The sequence below is a fragment of the Capra hircus genome, chromosome 29 (assembly GCF_001704415.2).
Source record: "Capra hircus breed San Clemente chromosome 29, ASM170441v1, whole genome shotgun sequence".
Classification (NCBI taxonomy): Eukaryota; Metazoa; Chordata; class Mammalia; order Artiodactyla; family Bovidae; genus Capra; species Capra hircus.
In genome coordinates this window covers 39,437,820-39,450,188 of record NC_030836.1, presented here as the reverse complement: position 1 = coordinate 39,450,188, position 12,369 = coordinate 39,437,820, and the positions used below count along the sequence as shown (strand labels likewise).

At 45.2% G+C, this 12,369-nt stretch overlaps 1 pseudogene; it reads left to right on the top strand.

Annotated features, from left to right (window-relative positions):
- Positions 1,251-10,463, top strand: LOC108634228 (annotated as a pseudogene).

The following is a 12,369-nucleotide window of genomic DNA, read 5'->3' as shown; positions in this document are numbered from 1 at the left end:
TTTTTTGTATGTTTGATTTGGCAGACAAAATTTTTCACAGCATAGACCCTATGAAGAAATTATATCAGAAATATATCCATTTATCTTCAGCAGTTAAATTCATTGGTTTGTATGTCCCCGGTGATATTTCTTCATAAATAGAAAGGAAACACGCATGTTCAGTATGCATTCAGTCTCTTTGTAAATCAACCAACATGAATTAAATTCCTTTCTGTCTCCACTGCACTCCCAACTCTAGGCGAGAAATAAAAACCTGCAGAGACTGAAGGCTTATTCCAGCACATCACTGTGGAGATTTCATTTCCACTTTTTTTTTTTTTTTGGGTAAAAAACACTTTAGTTGCTAATATAAAAATCAGCACATTGTACATATATATCCAAACTTCTGACTCCTCTTGAAAATGTGGCCAATTGGCCTGCTTTCCAGCATGGTTGAAGTGTAGGAAAGGCTGCTCCCGGTGCTGTGCTGGGAGGGTTCTGTGCTGCCCAGGGCCTCCTGGGGCCATGAGTGTGTGAGAACTAGACTGCTAGCTATCTTAAGATAAAGACTACTTTTGTCTTGATCAACTTTGACTTTGAAGCCTTTAACCCAGAACCCAGAACACGCTACTTCCTTGTACATTTTTTGGATGATATGAAATATCTTGTGGATGCACATGACATTTCTTCCAATACTGAAACCATGCAATTGAAGTACTGCTCTGCTCTAAATCTTTGATGCAGACTGGCATCATAGACTGCCCCTGATATCTGCCATTAGACCCACTACCTAAAGCCAGTTGTATGTCCCTGGGCTGTCCCATTTGACAACTTATCCTCCTAGCAATCTCCTCTCCAATGAAGACAGCAATGCATATCTCATGAAGTGGCTAGGAAGATGACATGAAACCACGAATGTCGAGCATGGCTCTTAGTATCCATTTTCATGATGTTCTTAGCAGTTTTTTTCTCCAAGTAGTCAAGGTTCTCCATCTTCTTAGATGTCCATACAGACCAGTCTGATTTTCCAACCAAGCTTTAAGGAAGATGCTACAGTTCAATTCTCTGTATTCTGTGAAGCTTCAAAGTCCGCTCGCCAAGGACACTGATGAAGGAAAGATTTTGTCGAGACCTTGTGTTTTTTTCAGACCTATTAGTGGCCTAAAGGCCTAAACTAGGGCATGTCAGATCATATACAACTAAGGACTCCCGGTCACCACTACATGCTAAGAAACTGATCTTTCCTGAGTACTTGGATCCAGGAAAGAAGCATGAAGTGGCTTGTGCTCCTCGGACTGGTGGCCTTCTCAGATTGCAGAGTCATGTAAGTATGGAGACTGTAAGCCACATCATATTCATTTCTGTGATTTTTCTTTTCATCTGATTATTCTATTCATCCATTTTATAAGGGAATGGAATATTCCCCTGACAATCTTAAAGTTCAATTCTTACTTTTTGATAAGTATGTTGCTATAGGAACTGTGGGTCCCAAGGGTCTTTGTGTAGATTTGCGTAGCTGCACAACTCTTGGGGTCCAGTCATGTCATGATCTATTGAAATAGGAACTCCTTGCAATTTTCAGTACACAGTCAATTCAGATGTAGGTGCGGTCCTGTGGAATAGCACTTTTCTACATTTTATTTAGCATGTTTTCTTTGTTCCCTCTCTGCTTCAGTGTGCATATGTCTATGTCTGCATCTCTGTATCACTGTCATTTATCTCTCCATCCCTTTGGAAGGCTCTGAGTGTATTTCTCTCTGTGTTGTTTTCTTTTAATTTTTCATTTGACTCATCTTTCCTTCTCAAGCTTCTACATTTCTCTAACTTGTTCCCTATCTCCTGGATTCTTTTTTCAACTATCTCTTCTCTTTCAACTTGGAGAAACATTGGGAGAGCTACTTATACACTGTTTTATATCTGACAAGCAGCGTGACCACAGCCAATTCACAAGCCTCTTGCATTTCTAATTCCTCCCATGTAAAAGAGGAGAGGAATCCCCCTCCGACCTCCTTCCCTGAGCTTCTGTGAGAAGGATAAAGTGGGATGGCAACAGCAATGCTACTGGCTGTCATGTTGAGACTTCCTATTTATCAGACACCTTATATCCATCACTTCGCTTATCCCCAAGATATCCTATTTGGAGGGCTTGAATCATTACATTCCATTATTTTACCAAAGGGGAGACTGAGACTCCACATGGTCATATGGCTTACTCAACATTACAGAACAGAAGCTTTATTCAAACCTATATCTTTGCCATGGAGTATGCATAAAATTCTGATAATAAGCTACCTCATAAAAATGATTAGAAAATACACACTGCCATTGCAATGACAGTTATACCTTAACATTGACAGCTAAATGTAGCATCTTCTTTGTTTTCTTTGTCAAATTTTCAGTGAAAGAATACCTCTAAGGAAAGTGAAGACCATGAGAAATACCTTCAGTGAAAAAAAAAAACATGCTGAACAATTTCCTTAAGGAACATGCCTACAGACTGTCTCAGATTTCTTCTCGTGGCCCAAATATAACTATTCACCCCCCTGAGGAACATCATGGATGTGAGTGTTTTAGGAGGATGGTGCTCCACAGCGCCCCCGGGTGCTCTAGCCTACCACTGGGGCTCAGTTGGAGATGACAGGTGGTATGCTGCGGCTGGGGCTCCTGCGTGAGGCAGAAGCACTGGGCCAAAGAGGCCCCACGCAGAGGAGAAGGCACTATCATCCTCAACTCTTGTCTTGGTGACTGGGCCCAGAAATTACCAGATGGCGAGTAAACATCCATTTCTGTGTCAAAGATGTGTCATTAGTTTGAGGGAGATTGTTCCTTCTGAGCAGAAGGCAATGATGACCCACTACAGTCCTCTTGCCTGGAAAAACCCAAGAACAGAGAGGCCTGGTAGGCTGCAGTCCATGGGGTCGCTTAGAGTCAGACACGACTGAAAGACTTCACATTCACTTTTCACTTTCCTGAACTGGAGAAGGAAATTGCAACCCACTCCAGTGTTCTTGCATGGAGAATCTCAGGGACGGTGGAGCCTGGTGAGATGCTATCTATAGGGTTGCACAGAACGGACACGACTGAAGTGACTTAGCAAAGCAGCAGCAGCAGCAGCAGCAGCAGCAGCAACAGCGGCAGCATTTGCTTCTGAAATAAGGGAGTGAACTAGTTACAGATGAAGAGTGAACCATCTCTGATCAGAAGGTAGAACCAACTGCAAAGCAATTGTGAATAACCGGGCAGAGGAATTCAGTTTCCACAGATGCAAGAACCACAGCAGTAAAAAGTTATGGAACCCATATTCCGTGTAAGGCCATCAGAATCTAACACAGTGGTTATGGTTTTTTGATTAGAAAAAGGGCTTATTTTGTCTTCAAGAATGCCCATGCCAGCCTGAGAGATATGCAAAGAGTAAATACATGTCAAATGAAAGGGTCACTTGTGTTGACTGGATGTGGTCTGAGTTTAGAGGGAGTGGCTGGGGTTGATCAAGAAGGACCTCCTGGAGAAGGAGGTGCTAAGGCTGGGTTTGAAGAGACTACAGAGTTTCTCAAATAAAGGCACCAGGACTTCCCTGGGTGTCCAGCAGTCCTAGATGCCCAGTGGTTATGCCTCTGTGCTTCCAATGCAGGAGGTACCACTTCAACATCTGGTCATAGAATCAATATCCTGCTTACAATGTAGCATAGGAAAAAAAAATCAAATGAAAGCCCCTCGGTGATCAAAGGCTGTGAGCTTCACAGTGGTTGGAAAGTGATCTCAAGAGATCTATAGCACCCAGAGGGAGACATCAGTGTGGGATTAGAGGGTAGCCAGTTCTGCACTAACCCACTCCCTCCTTTGCACTGTTGATACTCTATGTAGGTAACATCACCATTGGAACACCCCCTCAGGAATTCCAGGTTGTTTTGACACAGGCTCATCTGACTTGTGGGTGCCCTCCCTCTTTTGCCCCAGTCCAGCCTCTTGTGAGTACGAACACTCCCTACCCGGACCATCCTTCACTTTCCCTGCCCCTCTGTTTCCATCCTTGGCACCTGCTGACACTCATCTCTTGTGTCTGCAGCTACACAAGTTAGATTCAGACATTACAAATCTTCCACTTTCTGGCCTACCCAAAAGACCTTCTGGATCGCCTGTGGATTTGGGAGCATGAAGGGATTTCTTGCTTATAACATTGTTTGGGTAACGTGTAAAGAGAAGCTGAGTCAGGACTAGCTATGGACAGATGCAGCACCATCTGATAGCACCATTCCTAGTCTAACTCCCATAGATGTTGATCATCTTATTCACAGGATCCTGTCCCTGGGAAGGCAGTGCCCATGGTGACACACAAGCAAATGGATTAGCTAACCCAGGGGGTGGGTTGAAGTATGGACTTGCAGCTCCTCTGCCCATGAGCAGTTCAAGGCTCATTTTGCTGGGAGTGAGAAGATGGGGAAAAAAACACCCACTTTTATATTCACAGACTGTTCCAGGCACTTTCAGGTAATAACTGGTTTAATCCTGCAACAACCCCACAAAGCAGGTGGTCTGATTAGCTCATGAGACATATGAGGAAACTGAGGTGCAGACAGCGAGGGCCTTGCTGAGGTCACACATGTGGTAAATGGTGGAGCTGGGTTGGTTTTTCAGGACTGAAATTGCTCTAGGGTGTTTAGGGACAGGATAAAAGTGATCTGGGGATCCTTGGGGCAGTCAAGGGCTTCAGGTATCAATAGTGAGAAACTGGAGGCCAGAGATGTCAAGGGGCCTGATAAATGAGTTCTCACTCTAGGGTGCCTTTGAGAGTCCCATAAAATGTATGGCCTGCCTTCTCAAAGTACTTGAGTAGTTCCCCCCCTCTCTTTCTCTCTCATACACACTTGCACAAATACACACATATTCCCAAAAGTGAATTTCCCAGGCAGCAGTTTCATTGAACCCTGAGAGCAAGACTATGTTTTCGACTTCTGTCTTCCTGGACAGATGCATAATCGACAGTACCTTATAGAGAATTCATTCCATTCCTGTCATTAGGTCATAGTGATGCCAGAGAAGGCTACCTTGCTCTTGACTCATTTTGGCCACGAAGGGGCACCAATGGGTTCTGGCCTGATTCTTGATTGCCCCACCTGGACAGAAGCCACAAGGCCAATTTGACTCACTCAGGTGGTGTTTTTCAGAGGGGCAGATGTTTTAAAATTCACAGCCTCTCAGAAATGAGACACAATTTTTCCTCCCAGCATGGTCTAACCGTCTGAGGTCCACCAAAGACACACCCCAGCCTCATTTCTTCTCTGAGGATTTAATGGCAATGCACCCCAGCTCAGTCCTAGCCTCACTTCTTGTATCTCTAAGGGAACACTCTTCTCTCCCACAGATTGGGGACCTTGTAAGTACTGACCAGCTGTTCAGTCTAAGCGTTGTGGAATACAGGTGTGAGGATGCATCTTTTGATGGCATCTTGGGCTTGAACTACCCCAATATATACTATCCCTATTTTTGCCAACCTGAAGAGTCAAGGTGCCATTTCTGAGCCTGTTTTTGCCTTCTACTTGAGCAAGTAAGTTTGAGATGAACAATTCCTTTCTCCAAAGTAGCTATAAAATGCTTTCAGTTGCATGAAAATTATTGAACACTTGATAAAGAAGAATCCTGAGAGATAAATCTAACCAAGGATAAATATAGCCCCAGGGCTGTACCTGGCTTCACCACTGGCCTTTATAAATAACTTTTTTATTGGAACACAACCCTGCTCCTGGGCTCAAGACCAGTAACTTGGTCTAGGGGGTTGAGTGAGGAGGAAGACTAATGGAAGGCCACAGGAAACAACTTGGAGGAAAAAGCAATACGATTTGCTTATGAATTTGATAAGGAAGGAAGGAGAAGGATGGTGGATATCTTTCCTTCCTCATTAACATTCCACTGGGAGCCCTGGCCAGCAACCCAATTTGTAGGAGCCAGTGAAAAGTGAATGTGTGGGATACAAAACAAACATGTGGGACCCCTTGTTCAAGAAATATTCGGCATTTCAAGACAGGGAAAGCAGAGGTGGGGTCCCTTCTGAGTGTGGGGCCCTTTGAACAGTAGAGGTCACAGGCCAGTGGTGCCACATCTGGGTGTCGTGAACCCACACTCTTAGAACTCCCAGGCTTTGATTTTCCTGAAAAATGACAAGCTGGACAAGGAGAAAGCCAATATGCTTCAGCACCGTGTCCTCTGAGTGTGTCTGAGCACTCAGGTCTCAGGAGGTAGGGCATCTTCAGAAGATATAGTGGGTGGATCCCAGCCAGGCGACTCAGCTTCTAACCTCCTCTGTGCTACTCATTAGCCAGTAACAGACCTCAGTCTGGATCTCAACCGCTCCTAGATGCTATTTCTGCATCTGTACATCGGGACCTTATTAGGGCCTTGATAGGTGGACCAGCACAGCTCTCAGACAGTGCTGTTGTTACTGTCCACCAAGGATGTCCCCCCTCTCTTCTCTCTATACCTGCAGGGCAAAAGGCAGTGTGGTGATGTTTGGTGGGGTGTATAAATCCTCCTACCAGGGAGTGCTCAACTGGGTACCATTGATCCACACGGGTGACTGGAGTGTACACATGGACCGGTAAACATCTCCCTCTGAGGGTCAGCCCAAGTGATGCTCCCGCTACTGTACATGGACACAGGCAGTCACACACAAGTGCATTCTCAGACACTCAGTCACACAGACATATATACCACCCACAATGACACTGACACACAGACACATTGAAGCACACAAGCAGACACATATGAACATACACAGAGACACATAAAAACATGCATAGCTAGTCAGAGACACACAAACACTCACAGAGACACATACAAACACATATACAAAAAAACACACAAGCACATAGATATACAAACAACCCATGGGTTCATAATCCCCAGGCCTTCTGACCAGGGCTCTACCAGGGCCCTTAAAGGGTCCGGAGAGGTCTGTGCCACTGGGAGAGGATTGCACCCACTGCCCTGTGAGGCATGGAGCATGGTTAGAGGACTCTACAGTGTGATGAACAGAGGATCAGGGAGAATTTCTCTTGCCTGAAGAGAGGTATAAGATGACCAACTATCTGGAGCTATCTGGGACCAAAGAAGTTCTCAGTACCGGTAAATGTCAGGTAGAAAACAGGGAAGATCTTGAGCAAATTGGGAGAACTGGTCTACTAAGGGAGAAACTACTGAGAAGTGTACAGAGATTTGCTAGAGTCTTAAGATGTGAAAGCAACTAATAAAAAAGACACCCCAAGTTCATGGGCACAGTGGGGCAAGGGCTATAACAGAGAATCAGGAAGGTGGAATCGAGGAGTGACCTGTGGACAAGAGGCATAATTGATAGGATTCTGTGTGATCAGACAAAAGCTGACCCATCCTTTGGAGTTTCTGTGGGCTAGTCATGTATTTCCTGGCCAGGGACTCAGCATCTGAGCTGGTTGTAGGAGCAGTGCTGGCAGACACCCTCTCCAAGAGGAGCCCCTCTCTCCCACCACTATGAGAATCAGCTGCCCTTGTGAATCTCCATCATCACTCTGTGGTTGACCTGTTATTTGTTCCCAATCAGATACAGCTCTCTGGATGTTTCTCATTCATTATTTTCAGTCTTCATTCACTCACTAAACAGACAAGCATTGGGCATCCACAGTGTGCCAGGCACTTTAAGGAAGCAATGAAAATAAAACTTGCCCTCATATCTAAGAAGGCAGATGCATAGGTAATGAGACACACACATAGTGAATTGTGACTTTGGTACATGCTAGACATGAGGGAATCTCTTGTGCCTCAGATGGTAAAGCGTCCGCCTACAATGCGGGGGACCCGGGTTCAATCCCTGGGTCAGGAAGTTTCCCTGATGAAGGAAATGGCAACCCACTCCAGTATTCTTTCCTTAAAATCCCATGGCCGGAGGAACCTGGTGGGCAACAGTCCATGGGGTAGCAAAGAGTCAGACACGACTGAATCACTTCACTTCAGACATGAGGAAGTGTCTACAGAGACTGTCAAGAAAGGAGACTGAAAAACACCGAGGGAAAGACTTCCCTGAAACCATGACAATTAAGCAGGAATCTGGAAGATGAGACGTAATTTGCTAGTCGAAGGGGAGTGGGCTCCACTAGGAAGGAAGACCAGCTTGTGTCAAGGTGCAAAATAGCCTGGTGTATTCAAGTACTGCATTCAAAAATGTCAAGGAAGGTGCCGTGTCAGGAGCAAAGGAAAAGAGGGCAAGAAACAAAAGGCTGTTTAGAAGACAGTCGGGAAGGGGGCATCTCCGGGGAGATCCAGAGTGACCTTGATGCCTGCTTAGTCACACTGTCTTTCAGCATCTCCATGAAAAGAAATATTGCTTGTTCGGCGGCTGTGAGCCCTTTGTGGATACCAGGACATCACTGATCCTTGGCCTAAGAAGACTGGTCAATAACATCCAGAAACTCATCAGCTCCACGCCAAGGGGTTCAAAGGTAAAGGGTCATGCCCCAGGGTCACTCCCAGTCTCCACACACAAGAAGGATCTCCAGGGCCAACCTCTGTCCCTCTCTCTCTAACAGCACTATGTTTCATGTTTTGCAGTCAATACCCTGTCCTCTATTATCTTCACCATCAATGGTATCAACTACCCAGTCCTAGCTCAAGCCTACATCCTCAAGGTGAAGGGAGGACCCTGAGGGGTGGTTCTCAAATAGGAACTTGCAGGAACCCTTGGGCTGCTATGGGGAAGAAGGTGCCCTCTGCAGGCCATCTCACAGTATTGCAGATGCTGCTGAGCCCTGTGGCTGGGCCAGAGCCTCCCACAACATGAACCATTTGAGAGTAAAGGGCCGTTTGGGACACTTATCATCTTGAAATAAATGTGGAGACACCACACCATGTTGGCATGGTGGGAGTCACAAGGAGAGGGGATCACTCAGGTCCTCAGTGTTCAAAGAGCTTCAGTTCAATCTGAACCCTCAGATGTATGAACATGGTAGGTTAGCTCTAGCAGTCCTTGAAATAAGGAATGTGACAAGGAGAATGGCTGGGGACACTCCCAGTGTGCTGCCCCACCATAAGGATTAACAGTCTCCCTTCCCTTTTTAGTTTTCCTGGTTTGGATGATAAATTACAAGGTCACACTAGTTTTCAGATGCATATTCCCATAGCTCTGGCCTGGTGCCCCCTTTGTGAGTTGGGATACCTGACTCCTCTGTGGGGAGGCTGGATGCTAATGTGAATAAAGGGTGCACAGTGACTGCTCAGCCCCGGCACAGGGTGGAGGATCCATGTCAGCTCCCTGTGGGAGTTCAGAGCTGGCTGACGGGCTCAAAGAAGAATTTGAGGAAGGGAGGGAATTTCAGGAATTCTAAAACTGTAAACTCATGGAGCCATATGGAGGGTTACTTTGTTCTAGGCGAAACTGCACTGGATTCCATGCAAATGGCATCCCAAAGTGCTCTGCGTTGGGGCACTGGGGACTTAATCTGGGTGATGAAGGCTATGGACTGACCAGAGGGGTTGGAGAACCAGAGTATGTTACCCAACCAAGCCTGGAGTGGCCAAAGAGGGTGAGTTTCGGCCAAAGGAGGCTTCCCAGAGTTTCTAAGTTAAATCTTCAAGAACGTGTTGTGGGCACTGTTCTATTTAAGATGGATAACCAACAATGGGTTACTGTATAGAATGGGGAACTCTGGTTAATTATATGACAACCTGGATGAGAGGGGTATTTTTGCAACCAGGATACAGGGATATACATGGTTGAGTCTGTTTGCTGTCCCCCTGAATCTCAGAATATTGTTAGTCAGCTACACTCTAATACAAAATAAAGTTTTTTTAATAAAGTACAGATTGTGGGGATGCAGGAGGAGAACCAGCATTCTCTGCAGAGAAAACAAGGAGCAGGAGTCAGAAGGAAATAAACAGGGAGAGAGGGGAACTATGGACACTCTTTTTCTTTTCTAAAAATTTTATTGAACTGTGGCTAATCTTCAGTGTTGCATTAAGATCTGCTGCACAGCAAAGTGACTCAGTTATACACATACAAAAACACATATTATTTTTCTTATTCTTTTTCATGTGGTTTATCAATGGATAGTTAATATACTTGCTTATGCTCTTCAGTAAGGCTTTGTTGTTTATCATTCCTCTGTATCCCCAACTTCCACACCCTTCCTCATGGCAACATCATATCTTGGCCCCTTTGGTTGTGGATGAACTCTCATATCCCCTGCTTAGGAGAAAATCCCTTGATACTTACCGAAAGAGGGAAATAAAACCAAGAATTGTGCTGGGTCTGGATATTTGTGGGAGTCGTAGGTAAGGGCTCAGGCTGACTGATGTGTCTCTGACTCCCCCAGGATTCTAGAGGCCACTGCTATAACACCTTTAAAGAGGACACAGTGAGGACATCTAGAGAGAACTGGATGCTGGGTGACGTCTTCCTGAGGCTGTATTTCTCAGTCTTGGATCGAGAAAATGACAGGATTGAGCTGGCATAGGCAGTGTAAATTCTTGGAATGGTTCAGGAATAAGTAAGGCTGCTCCAAGCAAACACTAAATCACACTTAGGGTACTCCTGCCCAGGATGCTGTTGAACTGTGTTTTGTGGTCTGCACACCCTATTCTCAATAAAGAATAAAGTGTTTTACTCGTAATGTTGCTGAAACAAATGGATTGCCTCTGTTTGTGTCTGGGAGGAGTAAAATGATCGGGAAGGATCTAGAACCAAGTCTGAATCACAGTTGAGAGGATCACACTTTCAACTGGCTTTCAGGAAAGTGGAAACTCATTGAAATGATTCTGGGAATCCAGGACACAAGAATCAGAGCAAATGCAAAGATCTCAGTGGCTGGACCCAAGAAATAAGAAGTCATCAGTTCTCTATTTCACACCCTCACTCTTTCATTCCCTCTTCTTTGATGGTCTTAGGCTGACAACTTTCTTCCTTAAGGCTTCTACACCTAGTGAGGGAGTCCAAGTTACCTGCCCTAGGGTTCTATATCCTCAAGGCATCTCCAGTAAGGAAAGAAAAGACTGAAGACAGAGTTCAAGGGTGTTCTCTGAATGACCCACCTCAGATCACATTTACAGCCCTAGATCAGCCATCCTGACAGGGCCATTTGGTCCTATGATTGGCTTTACATGGTCCTGTGGCCCTGATCCAGCAGCACACGTGATTTTCAATTTCCTCCAGAACTACATGACTGAAGCTGGGAGAGACAGCCTCAAAAAAAGTGACTGGGAGATAGTCTAGGCCATGGAATGGTTGGTGATGACCCACCAACTTCACCACCTCCTCATTCAGAGGAATTATGAGAGGTAATGAAATAGACTCTCTTCATCCCATCTCAAATGATCTTATCACTGGGCTTGTCCTCCAGGGGTGTTTTGGTGAGGTACTTCATGCAGAGCTGGTTCCTTCTTGTTCCCACACGAGTTCTCTGCCACATATGCCTGCTCTGTCCTTTCCAGTCTTACTTGGTAAGTGGTGGCCCTAGTGGATCCCTGAGCCATTCCCCTCCTCCAGGGCCCAGAATGCCCCTTCCTTGGCCTCCACTGCTGCTAGTGAGAATGCAACACATGTATCGAGAGACCCAGGGTACACAGAGCCTTCAGCCTTTCTGAGCCTCTCCATGGGTGGGGATACACACTATTTGCTTGGAACTGCCATAATCAGGCACTTTTGCAGTGGAACCATCCGTTCTTTTCTCTGGAGGCCATCAGTAGATGCCTCAGCTGAGACAGCAGGGGTCAGATGTTGATTTCCTTTCAGATTGACTAGTTTGATCTCCTTGTTGTATAAGGGACTCTCAAGAGTCTTCTCAAGCACCACAGTTCAAAAGCTCAATTCTTTGGCAATCACTGTTTCTTATGGTCTAGATATCACATTGCTACCTGATTACTGGAAAACCATAGCTGTGACACTACAGTCCTCTGTAGCAAAGTGAGTCTCTGCTTTTTAATACACTGTGCAGGTTTTTCATAGCCTTTCTTCCTTCCAAGGAGCAAGTGTCTCTTAATTTTGTGGCTGCAGTCAAGGTCCATAGTGATTTTGGAGCCCAAGAAAATAAAATCTGCTACTGTTTCCACTTTTCCCTCATCTATATGCCATGAAGTGGTGGTACTGGATGCCATGAATGTTGAGTATCTTTTTGTGAATAGTTTTTTGAATGTTGAGTTTAAGCTAGTTTTTTCATCTCTCCTCATCGAGAGGTTCTTTAGCTCTTTTTTGCTTTCTGCTATTAGGGTAGTGTTATCTTCACATCTGTGGATGTTGTTACTTCTCCCAGCAATCTTAATTCCAGCTTGTGATTTATCCAGACCAGCATATTGAAAGATGTATCCTACATGTAAGTTAAATAACCAGAATGACAGTGTATGCCTTGACATTCTCCTTTCCCAGTTTTAAATCTT